This window comes from Melanotaenia boesemani, chromosome 7, assembly GCF_017639745.1.
Source record: "Melanotaenia boesemani isolate fMelBoe1 chromosome 7, fMelBoe1.pri, whole genome shotgun sequence".
NCBI lineage: Eukaryota > Metazoa > Chordata > Actinopteri > Atheriniformes > Melanotaeniidae > Melanotaenia > Melanotaenia boesemani.
This window is the reverse complement of record NC_055688.1, coordinates 18,491,494-18,507,669: the sequence shown is the minus strand read 5'-3', so window position 1 is coordinate 18,507,669 and position 16,176 is coordinate 18,491,494. Positions and strand designations below refer to the sequence as shown.

General features: G+C 37.0%; 1 protein-coding gene across 5 annotated transcripts in view; it reads right to left on the bottom strand.

The window, feature by feature from the left end:
• Window positions 1-15,877, bottom strand: part of enox2 (ecto-NOX disulfide-thiol exchanger 2) — a 185,107-nt gene extending 169,230 nt beyond the window's left edge. For 4 of the 5 annotated variants that reach the window (XM_041989987.1, XM_041989990.1, XM_041989986.1 and 1 more), the window contains exon 1: window positions 15,724-15,877. The gene's annotated coding sequence lies outside the window, so the exon portion shown is untranslated. The remainder of the gene's footprint in view (window positions 1-15,723) is intronic. The other variant, XM_041989989.1, reaches the window with a different exon arrangement.
• Between the last annotated feature and the right edge of the window lie 299 nt (window positions 15,878-16,176).

Here is a 16,176-nt window from a genome sequence, read left to right as displayed (position 1 = left end):
AAAACACTTGATCCGAGGACAAAGATGCCTAATTGAGGTCAGCGTGGAGTGAAAAGAATAGTAGCATTTACAGAGTGAGAACACTGAGCAATAGCTTTAAGTTGTTGTTTGCAAACAGTATTCAAGCACAATCCCTCTTCCCTGACTCAACAAGCAAGAATGAGTTAGAGTAGCAAGACAGGATGTGGTCAATGAAAGACCAAAGCAGTAAATAAGATAAAAATAACACACCTCTATACAGCCCAGTTAAGGTGCTGCACCACCACAGTTGATGTGATAAACCCCGTTCTGTCAAATGAGCCAGTATATGCGCAGAACAAACACATACACAGCAGAGAAGAGGGAGAGGATGACAATTTCTATTAAGTTTTTATGTCTCTCACACACAAGCTCTGACGATGGCTGGAGTCTACACACTAACTGGCCACAGACTGCAGCCCAAATACATCCCATAGAAAGCAATATAATAAAACAAGAAATATACAGGCAGTATGCAGAGACTCTGTAGAGAAAGCACCACTACAAAACTCTCATGAGCTGTATGAAACTATGAAGAGGGATAACTTTTGTATCAGTTCATTTGTTATTTTCTGGCGATTTTTTTGACATTTTTTATTTATTTTTTATATATTTAGCTTTTTCTGCCTTTAAGTCATTTTTAATGTGGATACACAGACATGGGTTTAAAGGAAAGTATACTGATGGTATCTTATCAGTATATTGGTTAGTATCCTATCCAGCTCCGAACATAGATCATACCTGCAATGCTGTAGCCATAGAAAGAGCCTTTTCTCAAACATCAGGCTACATCACTCTAGCCAACAAAAGTGACGAGACGAGACGAGACGAGACGAGAAGAGAAGAGACGAGAAGAGAAGAGAAGAGAAGCTCAGTTTTATGGATCTTAAATCGCTTTTCAAACAATAAAAGTGAAGCAGTAAATTCTGACATACAACATTATAGCTTTAGATAGTGACAGCAAGCAGCTTAAAAGGCAGCATTCTCACAATGTTACTGCTGAAAAAGTTTATGCTTCTTTACCCCTTTTCATGTTCATAACATACATGGCCTCTTCTTTTCCCCAGTACAAGGTGAAGCCAACAGCCAAAGAACTGTGTCGGCTCATAAAATATTTATGGGGAGACAAATCAAGGAAGAATGCCTTTAAGTTTGGGCCTTGTAGATTTGTACTAATCTGCTGCAACCCTGGTTAGTATGGAAATAGCTACTGCGATTAACTTCCCAGTTCCGTACAATAACAGCTCCAGGGCGTACAAGAACATGAATTCATTTGTTTGACTTTCCTTTCATCTTATATTTGCAAAAGTTTCTAAAACGATGACAGGGTGATGTTTCTGTAATTCCTGCATATCTGAGTTAGGAAAAAGTCAAAGGTTGCCTGCAACAGCAGACTACAAAAATTGCCTAAGACAAAAGAAGATAACATACAGCCCAAGGACCACTGCAGTCCATCTTGCTTGTCAATTTCAGCTAATGACCATAAAACAAATGAAAGAGGAAATGAAGCACAACCAGAACAGCCAGTCAGCAAACCAAACTTGCCAGCTCAAGAGTGAAAACATCTTAATGAATGCAAGCAATGTCTTGTTAAAGCTTAGGTGTGTTCTGCTTTGATTTTTTTTTTTATTATTATTTTTAATTAGTTACACAAAAAATCCAATGACAATTGAGAACTGGCTTATTCCAAACTTTAATATTAAAAGCACCTCTATATGAACAAATGAGCAAAAATCTTGGGTTAAAAATCACTGATTTGTAAAAACAGATAATCTGCTTTTTATCATCAGTATTCTCTTTATAAAAAAAGCAGCTAAATATTTACTTTAAATCTCAGCTTAAATATTTATATAAGAAAATTAAATATTTATGACAAAGAAGGATGAAAATTTCAGAATTTATTAGTAGAAAAAGGTAACAAGTCAACAGGATGAATTTCAAAGCTGTGTGAAGCTGCCTTCCTTCTAAACACAGAGGGAACAGTATCTGATGGGTAATTTCACTCATCAGGTCTGTTTCACAAACAGAAAAAAAGCAGTATTAGAGTCTCAGATCTTTTATGGTTTGGGGGAGGAAGTGATGTGTCAATAAAAAAATAAGGAATATGACCTCAAATTTGTGTAAATATTCAGTTAATCCACAATTTAACATTTTCTCCTAAAATAAAATAATAAAGTTGGAAGATAAATAAGCAGCAGATAACATGACATCTGATCAGTAACAAGGCCATGACGTGTTCAGGCTGTATAAAAATGATTTCACAACTTTTTAAAGCGTAAAATCTTAAAAACAAAAATATTTAAACGTAGCAATTCTGTGAAAAGATCACTGTACACCAGGAAGGAGTTTTCATCAAGTAGTTGTTGTTTCCTTATGTGGGGACGTTGACAGACACCTGTTCAGGTGATGCTGCAGCAGTACATCTACAGATCATTTCAATGACTAAGAAACAAAAAGACATTCACCCCTATGGTACTTTTCCACACTTGCACAGGTGCACTCGCGGTCAAAAATTACGGGCACCGCCGCAATTTTACATGCACAAACTTACGCATGCACATGGTATTCCATGTCCTGAAACGTAAATGGATGAATAACATATATGCCTATTTAAATCCAAACTTGAACCAGTCTTAAATGGACCCCAACAGCAGAGCTATAGGCTTATAAAGACAATCACAATCAGCATAAAAACTAATTTTACCCACTGTGTCAAAAAATATGAGTTATTAAACTGACACTTTAAGCAAATTTCACATATAAAGTTCATAAAATGATGTCTGCTCCTGACCAAAACTCTAGCTTCACCCATGTCCACCCACACTTTTCAATGTCTCCCTCACACTAGCAAAGAAACCATTAACAGTAATGAGAATCGATAGGGGTGTTAAAAGTATTGGCAGTCCAGCCCAGGAGCTACTCTCCGTGCCATCTTTATTAGTCTGGTAAAGGAGTGCTGCTCTCAGGCCTGCCAGCTCTGAATAGGAGTGCATTGATCAGAAGGTCAGGCCAAGCTGTATCCAGCCCTTTAATTGTCTGTGCCATCCCTCATTCTCATTCCAACAGCTGTCAGTCATTTCCTTGCTAAACTAAAGCCAGCCACACACATTCCACATGAGGGTAGAGGGTTACAAGAAGAGGAAATTAAAAGTGAATTCTGCTGACCTGTCCATCTAACTTAGTTTAGCGCAAGAGAGAAAACTACACACTTCTACCTTCTATTAGCAAATGAAGTACACTAAATCCCCCCTAGTATTTGCCTCTCTTATATTCAGCTCAAGAGGAGTGTTCTTTCATCAACACTCTGTGCATTACTTTAATACCCTCTTACCGGCCATAATATTTTCTCTCATTTTTCCCCAGAGTGACTTAATCTCCTTTATGGACATCACAGTTCACCAGTAGGTACAGTACAAGTTACAGCTATGTTGTGCTAAATTAATCTGTAACCTTTGAGGGAATGAACAAACATCATTTCACATGGTTTAATTGGCTGTAATTAGTAAGTCAAACACGCTGTTTGTATGGACTACTGGACAGCTCAAAGGTCATGTCAAAAAGAAAGTGCCTAAAATATTAATAAATTCTGTAAATGCGAATGCTTATTATTAGGTTTAAATACTAATAACACCCCATAAATACAAGGGAATACAGATGGATATAAAATTATGAGAAATTTAAAAATTGTTGCGTGTAGCAGAGCATATATTTCTGATTCCTGCACTTTCTCTTAAGGAGGGAAATCAGTCAGATCTTTTTGCACTGATCCAGATGCTTGCCTGTGTCCAAAACAAAGTTCTGTTGTATCTGGGCTCTACAGCTGGACTCATTTCAGATGTGTGTGCAGCACATTCAACCAAATATTTGTCAAGTGCAAATAACTTTTTTTCTTGGTGGCACAAGTGCATCTCACATTTCTCATGTATAGATGTAGGACTTCCATTTCCCCAAAAGGAATGTCTGCTAATTTACTGTTTATTGGCCCCCTTACCCGAGCTCAGGGAAGAATGACACTGTGATGAAAAGGCAGTTAAAGTCAGAGATCATGTCTCACCTTGAAGTTCAGCAGCAGCTAAGAGGCCAGCAGAGAGACTTTATAAGTTATATAAATTAACTGTAAGAAACCAAACATTATGCAGCCCTAGAAAAAATTTACTGTGATGTACAGTATGTATAAAATACTTTAATCGTGGTAGACAAAACTACTAATGGGAGAGGCTGCAGTGTATTAACAAAACTAAACAGAAGTATATATTTATGGCTGTTTAAGCAACCATAAACATTGCATATAATAAAGCCAAAAAGGAGCTGCCTTTAAGTCCAAGTTAGGGCTGGGCGATATGGGCTAAAAATAAAATCTCTGATTTTTTATAACCAAATCCGATTTCCGATTTTAACTACTTTTTTCTTTTCTTTTACAAAACATAAATAAACTTATTAAAAACATTTATTTATTTATATGAATGAATGCCAGCAAAAATAAAGCATATGATGTCATAACTTTTCCACCATATAAATGACTTTATGTCTTACATAGAAATATGCGACACAATGCATCCGTGATCTCTTTCCATCTGGATCCTTATCATACAGGATCCACTGCAGAAATAATTCCCCTGATGTAGGCTGTCACTTAACAAGAGTTTGTAGGCTAAAGTTGACTTCTGCATCTCGAAGAGAGCAGCAATTCTCACTGCAATTATATGCACAGCTAAATCCCAGGGGTGGGTGAAGGGTCACTTCACTGAAACTCTGTCAGACAAACATCGTTCTGGTGTGGAGGGAGGGCTAAGTCTGCTGCTAACTAATTAAGGAAAAAAATCCCGATTTTCATAAAAATAAATCACCAGAAAAGGAAAATTCGATTTATCGATTTTATCGATTAATCGCCCAGCCCTAGTCCAAGTAGATAATAATCATAAAAGAGATCAAATGCAAATCCAGTAGAGGGAAATATTCCAGAAGCAGCACAGCCTCATGATCCGTTTTTCCATGATCCATTTGTTTAGTTTAGTTCGGAGAAACTAGGACTTTAGGTTTATTTAGCAAAATAATGTTTTATTTCTACATAACATTTGTGCTTCAACCAACTTTTACCTCTCTACCCCACAATGATTTAAATGACCGTCAGTGTCCTTAGGTGATGATCAAATGCAGTCCTGAAAATAAGGTCCTGAGTGTGATGCTGTAAAAACTGGGGTGGACCAAACTTTTTTTTCTTTTTCTCCTGGTGCATCCAAATTAAAAAGTTAACCAAATACCAGTGCAACCAATGTAAAAAAAAATAGTCTAGACCCCTGAAACTAAAGTCCAAAGGCACAGTGAAAGAATGGTTTGAAGACTTTTCTAAGTCCAATCCTATTAACTAAAATATGAATATTTTATTAATAAATAACATTGTAGACAAGGGTAAAGTATGCATTGAAGCTATGAGCACCCTTTTGCTATAAGTCCACATTGCTCCACATTGCTCGTCATACAAGGATTTAGTTTAATCAGTTAGATTAAAACCCTAAATGAAAACTCCATGATTAAATGTGGTTTCATCTTTATGGAAGAATATCGTATTTATAAAAGCAGTTGCTGTGTCCAAAAAGGCTTTAAGCCACCTCAGATGATCAAGTAATCAGCACAAAATAAAGTGTACAGATCATATGGTTAATCAGCTCATGAATTTGAAAAGTCATGCATGTCTGAGATCTGTTGGGTGTGATGAACACAACACCATTTCCTGTGCTGGATTAACTTCAAAGCACCTCTCTGCTTGTCAATGTCATTTCACCCTGCAGACTTACTCGGGTATGAAATTAATTTACTTTACACCTTTCATGGTTTTCACATAATATCAGTATCTATTGAGATCTGATAGAGATTTAGCCTAAAGCTGCAATCCACACAGCCTAACAACTAACCAGAGGGAGTGACAAAGTATATTGTATCAACGTGTTCAACCAATTTCAACAGTGATTCTAACTGCCTGAGGACAAAAGAGGTTATGTACTGCAGGTCAGTGTTTAGAATAAATAGTGCCAGGTATCAGTCTTTTGGTTATGCCTGAAAAATAAAAAAAGGTAAAGTCTTTACATTTTTTCACTGAATGTGTACTGCACAGTCATAATTCTCATTCATCTTTAAAATTTAAAAACCTTTATATCCGAATGAGTAGATGGAATATTTCCGAGTTCATTGCTCTATTTTTTAAAGCCTCCTGAAAAAGAAAATAAATAAATAAAGAAACTGTTTATGCTCCCATACTGTCATTTTAGCTATTTTTGTTGCTGAAAGGCTACTGATGTCTAAACTTGTGACACAGATTTATTTATAACAGCAATTTCGATTAAGAAGAACAGAAGGCAGCATAAGACCTCTACAGAAAAGGTGACAATAATTAATTTACCATGCCCATTAAACAGATTTATCTGAACAATAACTGTCCATTTTCCGCCCCTGCTGTGTAAAAGAATTTGCATCTTGACAGTGAAGACACTTGAGTGATACTGTAGCAAAAAAAGAAAACACTTTAAATAGCCACCAAGGGAATACTCTAAGCAACAGAAAAAACATTTTTCCTGAAAAATACAATGACTAAGAAAAAGAAAAAAAAAAAACTGATATCCGCTTAATAAGCTGAAAACATACACAGGATGTACTGTGTGTGGATCGTATAGCTCTGGTTAACCCCTCCTTATTCACTTCCTAAACAGACTTATGTCTGATACAAGATATCATTATTTAATGATCAAATTTAAAACATTCCTAAAAACCAGCTAAAGCAGCGTAGAACAGGAGCCAAGATGTATTTGCATAAGTGGGTAGGGTATAATGAAATAAAGCCCCCCCGAGTATTAACACTTGAAAATTTGACAGTATTGAGAGTTGATGCTAGGCAGAGTATTATAGAGCACCATCACACTGCCAGCCGCCACTGCTGTGGGGGATTATCACACTGCTCCTGTTTTGACATCTGTTATTTAGCGCCTGTGTGTTCTGGCCAGTAAACACACTACAGGAGTGGAAAGGCGATAAACTTACTGTGGACAACGGACACTGTGATAATCACCCCCACAGCAGTGTTGGCTGGCAATGGAATAGACATTTGGACTGTATATAATATTATCAGAATGGACTGCATGGATTTAAATTTCTTTGAGGTTCAATTAAATATCCTACAGTTGGAAAAGCCAACTTGCTTCAACCATACCAAAACAATTTGATTTGTTGCAACACACCTGCATCAAATTAAATGAATCTAACAGTCTATTAAGTTCTGCACAGTGATTCAGTTATTTTAATAAGGTGTGTTGAAGAAGGGATACATTGAAAACCTGCTGGATTGCGGCCCTCGTAGGATGGAATTGAGTAACCCTGGTTTAAAGGATCAACTGATGTTCAAAATATTCATCTATACTTCCCTAATGCGTTTATTTGAAAAGGTATCACAAATGCTACATAGCTAATAGCTACACATTATACTTGTGTAATAAGTGCAACAATACAAAAAATATTACTTTATTATAAACATTAGTAATTCAAAAAAGGAAATAAAACGCTTCACCCTCTTGTCTTCATAATTACATCCATTAACTGCGGTTAAAAACAACTGTTTGAAAGTAATCAAGCATCGCTTTGAATGGTGAGGCAACAAGGAGTTGTGGGATGGAAATCTCCACCTTACTTTCGTTAAGGATGGACCAGGACTTCCTGTGTTAAAGGAAACACTAAAGGAAGCATTGAAGCTCTTTAGCTCAGCATTTAAAGCTGTGGTTCCCATCCTGGGGTCCCCTAAAGTGGGGATTTGATGGCTCTTTAGTATTTGCAAAGAAAATACGTTGGCAACCACTGATTTAGAGAACACAAGTAGTTCTTATAGCTGCTACGCAGATACTTTTTTCAATTAGTGACCAGACACAAGCAAAGTTTAAGCTCATTCAGTGTAGAGCATAAATTTGTATTTATATTAATATTTATAATGTGAAAATGGATATTTATGGATATGTAAATGTAAACATGCTAGATTATAGCCAAGGGTAATCTCCATCTTTAGTCCTATAGAGTCAATACCAAATCCTCATGCAAAACAACAGCCAAATGAGCCATTACAAAACTGAAGTTAGACAAAATGCATCTTAACAGCCTAAATGTCAATGATAAACAACCATTTACTTTGACAACACTAGGAGTAACTATCTCCATGCAGTGTTTAAACTGCATGATAAAGAGAAAATATCATCTTTATGATCTGAAGTATTTGTCAGCACATCAACATAAAAACAAAGTTGAATCACAAGAAGATTCCAAGCAATAACTTTCTTTTCCTATTTAGCTTGATCAAAAAATCAAAGTTCAATTGCACTTCTTACAACAGCAGAGCTGTTGTGTACTTGTAAAATGTCTGGTTAGTTTATGACTGACAATGTGCTATAAAACAGTTCATTTTTGCTACACAGCAGAACTGCACATTTAATTAAATTCCCCATAGGTATACAAACCTGTATATTTCATTAATATTGCCAAACAAGATTTCATCTGTGCTAACACCGCACATTGATAATCAAGGACATGACAAACAATATATGTGGGTTCTGAAAGCAGAGCGACTGCCCACCATTTAGCAATATCAAGTGGTAAAATATTGACCATATGGTGCAAAGTGGGCGAGTTGTTATGTTAATGCATTTTAATAAACTGCATTAGGATTGCAGATGGAAATAGCAAGCATATTACTCCTCATTTTTTATAAAGATGGGACATGTGAAAGACAGGTTATTTTACATATATCCTCAACCACTCCACTGGTTCGTCCTCAGGGGCACATGCATAAATGTGTGCTGTCTATTACAATATAAGTGAGAGACTAACCGGTGAATGTCAATGCCTTTTCCAAACAATAAAACTGCATTGATCAATGTTAGGTTCATCCAATTTAATATTAGCTCAAACATTTGAAAGTTTTCCTATTTAGTATTTAGTGGGATATTGACAGGAATGTTAACAACCTTTAGTGCTTTGCTTACATTACTTTTAAGTACTGCCTTTTTTATACAAAAAGCCATTTATATCTACATAATTAAACCAAACACTTCCTTTAACATGGGCCTATTAAATTCTGAAAAGAACAGCATAAGATCATCCTACAAAATAAGTTAACCATGTCCGTAACAGGAAAAGTATTTAAAACTGAAATGCAGTAATGTCCTTTGACTTGAAAATAAAATGTTTAGCATTTTCACAGATACTTGCTTTAGTTCCAAGTAGTCAGTAATATTCTTAACACTGTCTGAATCTGAAAAGCCAAGAGATGAAAAGGGACCTCCTGCAATTTTTGATGTCTTTGATTTGCTTATTCTAATGTAATGAAGTCAAAGTTATTAATTTTGTAAGCAACAAAGGATACAGAAGACACAAGAGACTTTCATAAATAACATACACAGGAACTTCAGTCAGTAGTCAAGTCCTAGTCAAGTTGGGTACTTCAAGAGCAGAAATAGTTACATGGCAGAAACTATTTATTTCTATATAATCAACAGACTGACCGTTTAGTTTTAGACCTAAGTGCTCTAGTAAAAACTTATTATCAAGTGAGAAAAGGTAGTACTGCAGTGACTGGCTGAGAAAATGCTGATTTGAAAAAGCAATTCCTTTGATGCTATCAAAAAATATGACAGCATCAAAGAATCCCACTAAGAGCTGCAGGGGACGAATTCATATCAGAAATGTGTTTCTCTCACTCATCTGATTTCCTGAAATTTTACACTTAAACTTCAACCAGTTGTGGTTATGTGAAAAAGGAGGTGGTTCTCTTCATATAAAAAGCCGTCCATCTGTTCAGACAGAGTTGGCTACTGATGTCATTTCCTTCCTGTCATTTCCTCACAATTCAATTTAATTGTATTACGTTTACGATTAAGAGTGCTTCGATTCCATTAACGATTATCAGGATCCGATCCGTACCATCCCCCTAAAGTGTCCGGGTAGCATGCGCGACTTCTCTGTTCCTGCCACACTTTTTGCACCTGTGTTCCTGTCATTTAATTATTATAAAAAATAACTGATTTTGAACATTTACAAATAGTAATTGAATCAGCATGTGACACATCCCAATTAATCGCTTAAATAATGAATTAGAACTCCCCAGAAAGTAAGAAGAGTTTTCTTTTAGGATGAACATAATTTCTACTGTGTTCCAGGTGAATTTACTCCGGCAGAGTAACACATATCTTGATTCTGACACTTCCATAGTAATCTTACAAGTCTCAGCTTTCTTTTCAGACCATGGTTATGCATATCACACCTGTAGTTTTGCAGATTAATTCCATTTATTTGGAGACGGCTGTAGCTCAGGAGGAAGAGCAGTCATCTTACAACCGGAGGGACAGTAAATCTATTCCAATCTTTCCCTGACTACATGTCGAAGTGTCCTTGAGCAAGACACAACCCACGTTGCCTCCCAATGTGCCTATCGGGGTTTGAGTGTGTATGTGTGTGTGTGTGTGTGTATGGGTGAATGTGACAGGTAGTGTAAAGCACTTTCAGTGGTCAAGCTGACTGGAAAAGTGCTATATAAGTCTATTTACCATTTTAGGCTGTCACTTGTAGACAGGAGGCAGACAAAATTGGCCTCATCAAGAAGAGGTCAATGTAAACAGCACATTTTAAAATAAAAAAAAAAAGAAGTTGAGGTCTATGGAGGAATGACAACACCGTCTGAATAAGTTATGAACTGCTGATTAGACTGAAAGATCACCTGTTTCACTTCAAGATAAGCAAAATTTAAGTCTCTAGAAGTTACTATGGCCAAAACTACAATTTTCCAACAGACAATGAATTTTACTTGTCTCATTTTCTTCACAGAATTACTTCCAGTAAACAAACAATTGTGTTTCTTACAACATTGCTTTACTTAACACATACCACCATATGACTGTCAATACATTTTATTCAGATAAAGGTTTGGCTGAAATCCACTTGACAAGTGGATGGGGAAAAAGCCTGTAACCTAATACTCCTGCTAAAGTATTGCTATGACGTCATAAAATGTAAGCTGGAATGGAAGTTTTTCTCTACATTCACAGGTCTGGTGTCTACATATGTCTCTGTCATGTGCCTTCAATAAGTCAAGTCCAAATCTATCAGCAAAACACTAGATCAGGTAACACTGGCACGTATTTGAGCAAAGCAAGGTCATTGAACCACATGGATGCTGGATCAATCAGACAGATTAATGAAGCACAACCTGCTGACATGACGAATATCGACACCCCTATTACATCTTGGTCCTGCAGTCCTCAACACTACTTAAATAAATCAAGCCCACGTAAAAAGAGACAGGTAAACTTCTGAACCTGATCCTTCACATGATAAAAAAAAACGAAAAGCATACAAAAGAAGCTTAAAAATAAATGAAAGGGGGCTCTCCCCTTGAAATATTAAAGTGTAAATAAATAAATAAACCTCATTTTGGTCAAACTGACTGCAATCCGTTTAATTTATATTTAAATGTTTGTTATAAAAAACTATTACACTTTTCAGTTCTAACATTTCTTTATAATCCTTGCAGTTAAGGGAGAAAGCAGCTGTTAAAATAATTAATAAGAAAACTGACCAAATGTTGTATCCAGACAGGAAATGTATACCAATTTTTGCTAACACAATAGAGACATTAGCAGCTTTTGCTAAGACATTAGAAATTAATCATAATGAGTTGTTGAGTAAAGTCCATCAATTATTCAGTTTGTCAGCTATTTGAAGTGTCTTCTGATACTTGCATGAATAGTTGTATGTTGCATTTTGAAGAATTTTCTACAAACAAATCAACATCTACAGTACCTTTTTTTTTTACCTTATTAAGTCTACACAATAAACTGGAAAAACATCAAAGGTTCTAAAAAAGCAAATTTATGTATGACTTATGCTGCAGCACATAAAAATTCCCACCATTTCGCTTTTACCTGAGTAAACTGATTTACTTACATGCTTAAAGCACCTCAAATGGCATATTTCATGTCCAAATTCTGGTTGTACGACAAACAGGGCCAGAACAAATGGCATCCTCCATTTTTAATCAGTCTGAGGATTAACCTTTTCTATCTGTGGCACCTTTCCAGGCAAGTTGAGATTTAGGCTTATACCTGTAAAAACGAGCTTCAGCTTATTGCTTCAGACCTGTATGACATGCCATATATTATTGGTATTAGGTTACCTTTAATGACTCACTAATCCTTAACCCCCCCCCCCCCCCCCCCCCCCCCCCCCCCCCCCCCCCCCCCCCAAAAAAGCACCTCATCACGATTCTTTCTGGAAATGAATGTGCTTGAAGAACTATCTATAGTAATGATCCAGCAAATTTTTAGAGGCACAATCTCAACTTCTGTGCAAAAGCTGCTATATGAATCATTATAGTTACTCTTGTTGTTTCCGCATTATTCTCCAAGGAGTCATTTTACTGTTGAGCTATATATAGTCATGTAAAAATGAAAGTACACCCTTTTTCAGTTGTAAGGTTTTACATATGAGAACACTATAAAAAAAAAAAAAAATCCAACTTCCCAAGGTCATAAAGTCAGGCAAAGGTATGATAAACAGTTTTATATGAATGAAAATATCTATTACAATATTTCTTTAATTTTAAAACAGCAGAGGTAGTGTTTGAATTTCAAATAAATAAAAACTACATGAAAGTGACTAGCCCTTAAATGACTAATGTGTTTAATAAAGTGCAAAGGGTCATGCATTTTTTTTTTGTTTTGTTTTTTTTTTTTTTCAGTAGGCAGATGGCAAATGCATAAAAACTGACTCTAAACCGAGGTGTCCGTGGTCTGGCAGCTCTGTAGCGTCTGCCAGAGGGTAACAGTTCAAAGTGGTGGTGGCCAGGGTGGGAGGAGTCCTTAATGATGTTCGAAGCTCTGCCGAGGTAGCGTGATATAACAAGGTTATCCAGGGGGGGCAGGGGACAGGCAATGATCTTTTCTGCTGACCTCTCAGAAGAACCTTTACAGTAGAAGCTGTACAGCCTGCGCACCACACTGAGACGCAATATGTCAGGAGGCTCTCAATCGTTGCCCTGCAGAACGCCACCTGCAGCTTCCACTCCACACTGTTTCTTTTGAGCAACCGGAGAAAATAGAGCCTTTGTTGTGCTCTCTTGGTGATGGCAGAGATGTTTTGTGACCAAGAGAGGTCCTCACATATATGGACTCCAAGGAATTTGAAGGACTGCACTCTTTCCACATCCACACCATTGATGTAGAGAAGCAGAGTTGGCGTGTTGCACTTCTCCCTGAAGTCCAATGTCATTTCTTTTGTTTTGGTGGTGTTGAGGGTCAGATTATTTACCACACGGCACTTCGACAGTCTCTCAATCTCATCCCTGTATGCTGTCTCATTTCCTCCAGAGATGAGCCCAATGATCGCTGTGTGATCTGCTAATTTAATGATGTGAATGCTTGAGTGGGCTGGAAAACAGTCATAGGTGTAGAGTGAATAGAGCAGAGGATTTAACACACAGCTTTGGGGGGAGCCACTGCTGAGAGTGATTGAGGAGGAAATATGAGGGCCGGATATGACTCGCTGGTGACTGTCAGTCAGAAACTGTTTGATTCAGGTGCAGATGGATTAGGACTGGCCAAGGTCCAGCAGTTTGAATATCAGGATGTACAGAATGACTGTATTAAATACCACACTGAAGTTGACGAAGAGCATTCTCACATAGCTCTTCGGACGCTCAAGGTAACTCGGGATGGTGCGCATTGTAGTAGCTATGGCATCTTCCAATGATCTTTTGGCCCTATAGGCAAACTGAGATGGGTCGAAATGAGGTGGGAGACAGGATTTAATGTGATGGAGGACCAGTTTCTCAAAACATTTCATGATTACAGGGGTAAGTGCAATTGGCCTGTAGTCATTTGAATTTTCTGTGGCTGACTTTTCCTTTTTTGGAACCCGAATGATGGTAGCAGATTTTAAACAGGATGTTACCACAGCTAGTGCAAAAGAGATGTTAAACATATGTGTAAAAACTTCAGCGAGTTGGGCAGCAAATGCTTGCAGAATTTTACTGTGGATCCTATCTAGTCCAGCAGCCTTTCTGGGATTAACTGATCTCAGCACCCGTCTCAAATAGTCTCGAGTAGTCAGCAACATTTGTTGTCTGAGCCCATTGCTGATGATTTTCCCACATTACAGTACATAAAATATTTGATCATAAAGCACACAGAAATTCTGAAAGACAAAAATGAAGAGAGATGCCAAATACTCAATATTCATGTGATAATTGGGGAGTGGTGGCCTGGCTGGTCCTTAACCCTCAACTTCACCCTGGGGAAGTTTAATGTGGCAGCCCACTGCTATTAGTACAACAAGGATGGTGGAAATACAGAAAAAAAATCCCGCTTTTGATTAACAAAGTATAATTATTATTATTATTATTATTATTAATTACCACTTTGTATTTTTGATGGGTTACCACTGTACATTTCACAGTGTACAAAACACAGCAATTATTTCACCAACTTTGTTGTAAATGCTAGCAAAGCCATTTTTGCCATGTTTACCCAACTCCAGTCCCCACAGTGAGAGGGATAGGGGGGATGATAAGATCAGATGCCTGTCTTCATTAAACCAACATGTCGACAACACTCTTTATGCCTTATGAAGATTAAAGTTGCCCAAACAGTTTATGTATTTCCATGTACTTTGAACCATCAATCAATTTAAAACTTCCGATGCCTGTTTTTACATTACAGATAGGGAGGTTAAGAGTATATACATACATACATACACACACACACACACACACACACACACACACACACACACATATATATATATATATATATATATAACAAATTGATTAGAACCATAGAAACCACAGAAAACCCAAAGTAGTGTCTGAACTATGAATCAACCACGAAATGTTCAGGTCCAATGACAGCTTCAAAGCAGTTTTCTTTATCATACTGTTTATATTTTGTACATTAGATCAAGACAACACCTAACAAATAACAAGTTCAGACACTGACATTGTTTCGTTTTATACACGCCACTGTTGTTAGTTTTTGATTCAATAAAATGTTTGAAATAAAGAAACTACCATTGAATGGCACTACTTCAAAGTCCTACATTCATGATACACCAGTGTGGAATGAACTTTTTACCTTTTCTGTAAAATGGAAAAGTTGAGTATTTCATACTTTTGTGAGAAGCATACGCAGAAGTAGCAACACGGAAGAATCGATGATGCTATACAAAAGCTAATGAGGATCTTTATAAATAAATATTAGTTTTAACTTCCTCTACTGAATCAAATGCTCTGTACGCGTGCATTAGAATCAGGAATACGCCTTCGCTCAGGACCTATCAGTAGGTAAACTGGCTCAGGTGTTGTTGGGAAAGTGAGTAAAAACCAGGGAAAGAGCTACTCCAGATGCTTACAAGTTGCTTTAAAATGCTAAGCTCATACAAAGACTGATTAAATGTCAAATCTGTTATATTTATTAACCTAACTACACCTGTCAGAGACTAAGGTAAACTGTAACAAAGTTGCAGTTACACGATAGTTCAGACAACAAAGCGCGTTGTAAGTTTCAAAGTAGGAGACAATGTTTTCATTGTAAACTTTCGGTAGTAGCGACACAGAAGCTAACCTAACTGCCGTTGTCTGAAGTTAATGTTAGCGCCGATTAAGTGGAAAAAAAAGAATACACCTACTTGTCTTAAGAATAAGTCGTCCCACGTCCTCTCCGCACTTCTGACAAGTTTCTTATAACTCCACTCAACACTTCTAATTTGTTTCATGCGCTCTTTGTTGAATGGGTAACCAAGGACAGCCACTGGTTAGCAACGAGACCTGTCAAAGAATGGCGGAGTCAAGTACGGCAAGCGGGAGGTGGACACGTGCTTTGCGTTCGCGATTAGTGTTTTGGCTTTGATGCTGTATGTCAGGAGATGCGTTCCAGTTGAAATGAGAGCAGGACCGTTATCGAACATCACGAAAACTGAGCGTTTTCTAACAGCGATCAAAAGCATGTTAAGATTATTTATTTTGATGAGTATTTTCACAAGTACATCCAAAAGGCAATTCCTATTTTTGGAAATTCGAATTTAATGACATGACTGTAGTTATACAGAAGTCTAAGCCAAAGTTTAAAAAGCATTTTACAG